The sequence below is a fragment of the Cololabis saira genome, chromosome 12, assembly GCF_033807715.1.
Source record: "Cololabis saira isolate AMF1-May2022 chromosome 12, fColSai1.1, whole genome shotgun sequence".
Lineage (NCBI taxonomy): Eukaryota > Metazoa > Chordata > Actinopteri > Beloniformes > Belonidae > Cololabis > Cololabis saira.
The window spans coordinates 31,332,144-31,340,347 of record NC_084598.1 but is presented as its reverse complement, the minus strand read 5'-3'; the positions used below and the strand labels follow the sequence as shown (position 1 = coordinate 31,340,347).

Here is an 8,204-nt window from a genome sequence, read left to right as displayed (position 1 = left end):
ATCGCTACAGGTAGATGAAGCTGGTCTGTGTTCTTCAGCCAGGCTGCAAAAAACATAGAATACAGTAACAAAACTTTTTACCAAAAAAAGAAAAACAAATCCTATTTCACATATGAGATGTGTGTCTTCAAAAATTGTCTGTTAAAGGGACGTTATTTAAACATTTCTCAGTTCAAGTAGAGTGAATAAGGTTTGGAATACTGTATTTCTTTTGTCTTACATTTGGGTGCTGCTACAATTTCTAAATTGCGCAGGTTTGTATGTTTTAGTTTGTATTTTATTTCTAAAAAACAACTGTTTAGTAATGTAATGTTGTCCCTCTGTCTGTGATTATGACACCATTAAAATCAAAATATCACTGTTACCTCGTTGGATTACTCCTGAACTTTCCTGGTTCTTCCTTGGACCTGTGACTTATCTCAGAAACATCGCTACAGGTAGGTGAAGCTGGTCTGTGTTCTTGAGACAGGCTGCAAAAAACATAGAATACAGTAACACACCACAACAACACTTACTTTTTACCAACAACAAACAAATTATGTTACACATATGAGATGTGTGTGTTCAAAATCAGTTAAAAGGTAAGTTATTTAAACATTTTTCACTTTAAGTAGATTTAAGAAGGTTTGGTATGTTTTTATTTCTTTTTCTATTTATCTTACAGTGACGTGGCAGATTCTTCTGAACATGTAATCCAATGCCAAACTATGCAACTGCTCTTTAGTGTGACTCCATCAGTTCAGACTTGGCAAAAATGTATGTATTAACAACCAAGAGATTCTGACAGATTAATAGAAAGCAGTGCATGTGATAAAGGGACTTAAATCAGTGAAAGTATTGATCACGGTACACTCTACAGGGGTGGGTCAAAAGTATTACAGGCCTTCCATGCACTGAATAACAACATTCCCCAGCAATCATTAAACTTTACTTGCTGTAATCCTGCTTCTCTACAGTTCTTTCATTTCTGTCACTTTTCAGAACACGTGATTTATAGATGAGCCATATAAAAGTGGAAAAGTCATGAACTGAGTTTTCAGGACCCAAACAGAGGAGATCCATAGACAGATGGACCAGAAGGGAGGAAGGAAAAGACAAGACAAGAGAAACTCAAAGGGGCTGACAGGAAACACAGGTGCAAGCAATCAGGATCATGACATCATGGGAAGTCCAACAAGAACCAAACACACAATCCCACAGATTTTCAAAATAAATCAGGAAGCTGGTACAAATACATGACCAAAGCTAAAGAACCAAATTAAACACAAGAAAGGAAACCAAAAACCCTGACTATACTCCAGACCATGCCAAAAAAAAACAACTGTCTAATAATATAATTTTGTCCCTCTGTCTGTGATTATGACACCATTAAAACCCAAATATAAGTATGTTACCTCGATTGATTATTCCTTAAGTTATCTGGTTCTTCCTTGGATGTGTAACTTTTCTCTGAAACATCGGTACAGGTAGGTGAAGCTGGTCTGTGTTCTTCATCCAGGCTGCAAAAAACATAGAATACAGTAACAAAACTTTTTACCAAAAAAAGAAAAACAAATCCTATTTCACATATGAGATGTGTGTCTTCAAAATGAGTCTGTTAAAGGGACGTTATTTAAACATTTCTCAGTTTAAGTAGAGTGAATAAGGTTTGGAATACTGTATTTGTTTTGTCTTACATTTGGGTGCTGCTACAATTTCTAAATTGCGCAGGTTTGTATGTTTTAGTTTGTATTTTATTTCTAAAAAACAACTGTTTAGTAATGTAATTTTGTCCCTCTGTCTGTGATTATGACACCATTAAAATCAAAATATCACTGTTACCTCGTTGGATTACTCCTGAAGTCCTCTGGTTCTTCCTTGGACCTGTGACTTATCTCAGAAACATCACTACAGGTAGGTGAATGTGGTCTGGGTTCTTCAGACAGGCTGCAAAAAACATAGAATACAGTAACACACCACAACACTTACTTTTTACCAACAACAAACAAATTATGTTACACATATGAGATGCGTGTGTTCAAAATCAGTTAAAAGGTAAATTATTTAAACATTTTTCACTTTAAGTAGATTTAAGAAGGTTTGGTATGTTTTTATTTCTTTTTCTATTTATCTTACAGTGACGTGGCAGATTCTTCTGAACATGTAATCCAATGCCAAACTATGCAACTGCTCTTTAGTGTGAATCCATCAGTTCAGACTTGGCAAAAATGTATGTATTAACAACCAAGATGTTCTGACCTATTCAACTGACAGATTAATAGAAAGCAGTGCATGTGATAAAGGGACTTAAATCAGTGAAAGTATTGATCACGGTACACTCTACAAGGGTGGGTCAAAAGTATTACAGGCCTTCCATGCACTGAATAACAACATTCCCCAGCAATCATGAAACTTTACTTGGTGTAATCCTGCTTCTCTACAGTTCTTTAATTTCTGTCACTTGTCAGAACCACACATGATTTATAGATGAGCCATATAAAAAGTGGAAAAGTCATGAACTGAGTTTTCAGGACCCAAACAGAGGAGATCCATAGACAGATGGACCAGAAGCAGGGGCGCAGCTTGTGAACAGGCAAGGCAGGCAACTGCTTGGGGCCCCGAGTTGTTGGGGGGGCCCATGAGGCCCAAAAAAAAAAAGTTTTTTTTTTTTTTTTTTTTTTTTTTAAATTATTACTTTTATTACAAAAGTGTTTCCTATCAGGGGTTCTGAGGACTAAAAAAGTATTGAAGGCTGTTTTTACTGTACAGATCTCAAAATGTGGTAACCGCAATGACCACATCCTCCTCCTTAAACAAACATAAGGCAATTATCAATGACATCTCAGTAGCCAGTAAGAAACCTCCCTTAAGGGGCCCCACGTTGTCATTCCCATGATCACTGCCATCCACCTGTACGCAGTGTCAAAAAAAAAAAAAAAAACTACACACAGTGTCGTGTGTGTAAATTAGCAGTGTGTAAATAAATATAAATTTCATAAAGTTTTCGTTGGTGTCAGTTTATTATAACATAACGGTGATGAACGCTGGTTTGAGGGGCCCCCTAGAAATTTTTGCCTAGGGCCCAAGAGATCCTAGAATCGCCTCTGACCAGAAGGGAGGAAGGAAAAGACAAGACAAGAGAAACTCAAAGGGGCTGACAGGAAACACAGGTGCAAGCAATCAGGATCATGACATCATGGGAAGTCCAACACAAACCAAACACACAAGCCCACAGATTTTCAAAATAAATCAGGAAACTGGTACAAATACATGAACAAAGCTAAAGAACCAAATTAAACACAAGAAAGGAAACCAAAAACCCGGACTATATTCCAGACCAGGGGTCACCAACCCTGGTCCTCGAGGGCTGGTGTCCTGCATGTTTTAGATGTTTCCCTCCTTTAACACACCTGATTCTAATTAATCATCGTTATCAGCTTGTCATCCAGGGCTGCACAATTCTGTTAATGACACAGTCACTTGTATCATGGTGCAATGAAGCAGGGAAACATCTAAAACCTGCAGGGACACCAGCCCTCGAGGACCAGGGTTGGTGACCCCTGCTCCAGACCATGCCAAAAAAAAAACCAACTGTCTAATAATATAATTTTGTCCCTCTGTCTGTGATTATGACACCATTAAAACCCAAATAAAAGTATGTTACCTCGATTGATTATTCCTTAAGTTATCTGGTTCTTCCTTGGATCTGTAACTTTTCTCTGAAACATCGCTACAGGTAGATGAAGCTGGTCTGTGTTCTTCAGCCAGGCTGCAAAAAACATAGAATACAGTAACAAAACTTTTTACCAAAAAAAGAAAAACAAATCCTATTTCACATATGAGATGTGTGTCTTCAAAAATTGTCTGTTAAAGGGACGTTATTTAAACATTTCTCAGTTCAAGTAGAGTGAATAAGGTTTGGAATACTGTATTTCTTTTGTCTTACATTTGGGTGCTGCTACAATTTCTAAATTGCGCAGGTTTGTATGTTTTAGTTTGTATTTTATTTCTAAAAAACAACTGTTTAGTAATGTAATGTTGTCCCTCTGTCTGTGATTATGACACCATTAAAATCAAAATATCACTGTTACCTCGTTGGATTACTCCTGAAGTCCTCTGGTTCTTCCTTGGACCTGTGACTTATCTCAGAAACATCGCTACAGGTAGGTGAAGCTGGTCTGTGTTCTTCAGCCAGGCTGCAAAAAACATAGAATACAGTAACACACCACAACACTTACTTTTGCCAACAACAAACAAATTATGTTACACATATGAGATGCGTGTGTTCAAAATCAGTTAAAAGGTAAGTTATTTAAACATTTTTCACTTTAAGTAGATTTAAGAAGGTTTGGTATGTTTTTATTTCTTTTTCTATTTATCTTACAGTGACGTGGCAGATTCTTCTGAACATGTAATCCAATGCCAAACTATGCAAAATGTATCTATTAACAACCAAGATATTCTGACAGATTAATAGAAAGTAGTGCATGTGAGAAAGGGACGTAAATCAGTGACTATATTTATGACAGGTCATATTTGTTTTATGGTGTTTTGATGTGGAGTTTGACCTTGTTTCTTCTTTCCCAAAGTTTTCCGGTTCATCCTTGGACTTGTTACTCCTAGCAGAGACACTGCTGGGAGCAGGTGAAGACGATCTTGGATTCTCCGGGCTGAAAGTGAAAACCAATACAGGGATAAACCTTACAGTTGTTTATTGTACAAAGGAAAAAAGAAAAGCAAACAGCAGCACTGATAATTGCCTGATTCTGAAGTTCAATCTTTCATTCCTTTTTTTCATCTGACCTGTTCTTCTACAATATATCAAATTCCTTATTTTGTCACAATTTCTCACCTTGAATCCATTCCGGAAAAGGTTTACCGTACTTTGATCTTGGACCAGTCTCTTTTCAGGGCAGCATTGCTAAGTGCAGGTGAAGTTCCCCTCTGCAGTTCAAGAAAGTACATCCTCTATTACACTTGTATCACAGTAACACACATATTTAACATGGTGGCTCATATTTGAAGCTGAATGCATCACTGCACGATTAAGAAAGCGGGAAAAGATGGATAATTAGGAAACCACAACTACGCACCTGTCTGTAATCTTTATAGGGAAGAAAGTTCACGAATGAAAGAATACAATTACTGGGCTTGTTACACTGTAACTATCTAATCTGAGGTTTATAGTTCAACCTGCTTTTAAAACCCTTATTATCTGCAGTCATATGACCTCTTGAACTCAGCAGCGCTGTCGTTAATGCCAGGTTTTTACCTGTAACAAATGGACAGATTCATCCTTATTATTTAAAATAAAATAACTGGAGGTCCGTTTAGTTTTTTTTTTGTCTTAGCCTGATACATGTAAGTATTAACAAGAGTATATTTCTTTAATACAACCTAAACCTGCTCAAACTCAGCACCCTTTTTCACTCATAAAGTTAATAGATAATGCATCTGCTTTTGACTTGAAGATACTCACGTCTTGCTCCCAATGTCATCTACTATCTAATGAATCTAAAATGTGTAAAAACTGTACACAACTACAAAATAAGTCAGGATTCAAACCTAGTATTCTGATGAGACATCATTTTCATTAAAAACATCGTAGCTTGACCCAGTGGGCGGGTAAGTCTTTCCACATCTGAATGTTCGACTGCGAACGCCTGTCATTTTATAGGTCTACTATGTTTTTTTAGAAAGCATTTTTACAATGAAAATAATGGAGATCAAATGTGTTGTTAGCAGATATTCACAGAAAGTTACAAAAAGTCTAACATATTAGAAAATAATTTACCCCGCATAATAACTGATTCATGTTAAGCTCAAGCAGATTTGGGTTATGCAGCAGGAAGAGAAGCTGGAGAGGCTATAGGAAAAAACTTTTTTTTTTTTAATTCAGTCGTCCGTTTAAAAAACCAGCCCATACTAAAAGAGTTAATAATGACCTCTGTTTTTGACCTCTGCACAGCTTTTAGCAACTTTTTAGCTTCTTAGCTTCTTGTGTGATGCTGGTTAGTTGTCTAAACACATTGGCAAAGGAAAGTACAGGTGTATTCTGCATTTTATAGTCCTCACTGGAAGAGACAACTTATACGTAACTTCAATTGACATTTAAGTACAAGATTAAGAAGACTTAAAGACTGAACGGCTAATATGAGAAACTTACCTGCACAGGTGAAGTAAAAGACACACAGAGTTTAGATACATCTTTGTTCTGGTGAAGTCTTTTCACTTATCACTCTTTTCTGTCCGCTTGTGTTGGTTTTTTCACTCTCGAAGTTGCAGCAACCTTTGCTCCCTTCCCTCCCAGACTTTTTTATGTCTTTGAATACACCATAAAAAAGTTGAACCATCCCACATCCACAAGATCTGTGACAAAGTACATTTGTACATTTGTAGCTTTAAATCACATCATAATGGTTCCGCCAGGTTTGGGAGGGATTTGACAAGACCACTAATCACGATGACAGGTGATGGTTGAAAGAAAGGAAGAAATAAGTATATATTTTTTTTAAATGCCATTTCTGTGACATGGAGCAGATGTTGTGCAAGACTGAAAAAAGAAATAAAAGACTGCCTGCGATGACAGCTAGAAATTAGCTATACTGTCTACCAATTAAAAGACCAATCAGTAAATGTAAATTTGAAGTTGCAGTAAAACAGAAAAAGAAACGCTCCTAAAACATGCAGGACAGCAGCCCTCCAGGACCAGACTTGAAGATCCCTGTGCTCAGGAGTAGTTAATCACAACAAGATTGTTTATGCATTAAAATTTAACTAAGACAAAGTGAGGTCCACATTTCTATTCTAAAAAGTGGCAACACTGTGCAGAAAGACCCAAGGGCATCTATCTGGAGAACAGTCGGATCTGTCCTCCACACCCTGTTATACCTGAAAAGGAAGGGAAGAAGGGAGAGACAATTACAATTGTATAGATCCCTTCCACTTTTTATTCCTAAAACAGCTCTGATCAGAACATCTGAGGGGGTCCAGAGTGTCTGATGTGATCAAAAGATTTGTTGTGGAGAGGAACCTCTGCATTGGAACTGCTTCCATCAGATCTGGGGTAAAACTCAGTGATTGACCTGTATCCCTAGAAAAAGTGCAATTTTTTTGATGCTATATGTACACATTGTGGATAAAATACACACATATGGTTAGCAAGAGAGGAGCAAAAGAACCAGTCCATGATAAACAGCATTAAGACAGAAAAACTGGCCTCAGGTCCCACCTATCCATTCCTTCAAACCGTGACTCTCTCTCTCTCTCTCCCCAAGTAGTTTTACAATTTCAATTCAATTCAATTCAATTTTATTTATATAGCGTCTAATACAACAGATGTTGTCTCTAGACGCTTTCCAGAGAACCAGAACATGAACATAAACATAAATAAATTGTGGGTACATTGATTTATGTGACCAAGACATCTCTCAGGCTGACTACATGTAGGTAATCAATTTACAGTAGATAAAAAACCCTAACTTACCACAGGTTGGTTTTCTATTCAAGCTTTAAGGATCACTGTCACCTGGATGTCAAAGGATCTTGACAAGCAATGAATGTCGAGCCGCAGTTACGAATCTGCATGAACCATGTGCAGTGCAGTCTTTGTGTCCTCAAATGAGCACTGAAGCCAACTGTTGTAAAACAAACAACAGTAGATACAGCAGTGTCAAACACATTCCTATTGTCTCTTGTCAGAGCTCATATTTAACATAAACACAAATTTGTAGTAAGTTGAATACTGCATAATGTAAACAAAATTTTACGTTATCGGCCTGCATTATTCTGCCTTATTATCCACAACTTCAGTTCAGTTCATAAATTAACATTACAGGATGACTCTTACCATTTTTGCTGTATCAATCTAAGTGCCATGGTGAAACATGCCACTACCACCAAGGAGGAATTGTTCATATTTCAGAGATGCCGCAGGGTGCTCTGGTGTCACACGGACTCATATCTTCTGAAATGAGTGTTGTTTAGTATTTCATATACAAAGTTGTCTGATGAGTCAGTTCAATAACATATCATCGGTAAAAACAGACATTTTCTGACATGATCATTTTCCCTCCCTGTCTCACAAAGTGTTTCCCACATAGTGTGAGTGACAGCAGTGCAGCACATCGCCACACTTCTGTGTTCACGTGATGTGTAGAGTCCAGCATTGCTGCTTCATTACATCATCTTCACTACAACGCTGTTTTTGCCTTTTTGCCTTTTTG

At 37.3% G+C, this 8,204-nt stretch overlaps 2 long non-coding RNA genes across 2 annotated transcripts; both read right to left on the bottom strand.

The window, feature by feature from the left end:
- Positions 1-365: 365 nt before the first annotated feature.
- Positions 366-3,750, bottom strand: LOC133456537 (uncharacterized). Its single transcript, XR_009783797.1, has 4 exons — positions 3,644-3,750; positions 1,822-1,926; positions 1,395-1,499; positions 366-470 (listed from the first exon to the last, which is right to left on the bottom strand). It is a non-coding gene; the product is annotated as an uncharacterized LOC133456537 (long non-coding RNA).
- Positions 3,751-4,134: 384 nt separating this feature from the next.
- Positions 4,135-6,254, bottom strand: LOC133456536 (uncharacterized). Its single transcript, XR_009783796.1, has 4 exons — positions 6,146-6,254; positions 4,832-4,923; positions 4,548-4,649; positions 4,135-4,175 (listed from the first exon to the last, which is right to left on the bottom strand). It is a non-coding gene; the product is annotated as an uncharacterized LOC133456536 (long non-coding RNA).
- Positions 6,255-8,204: the final 1,950 nt, after the last annotated feature.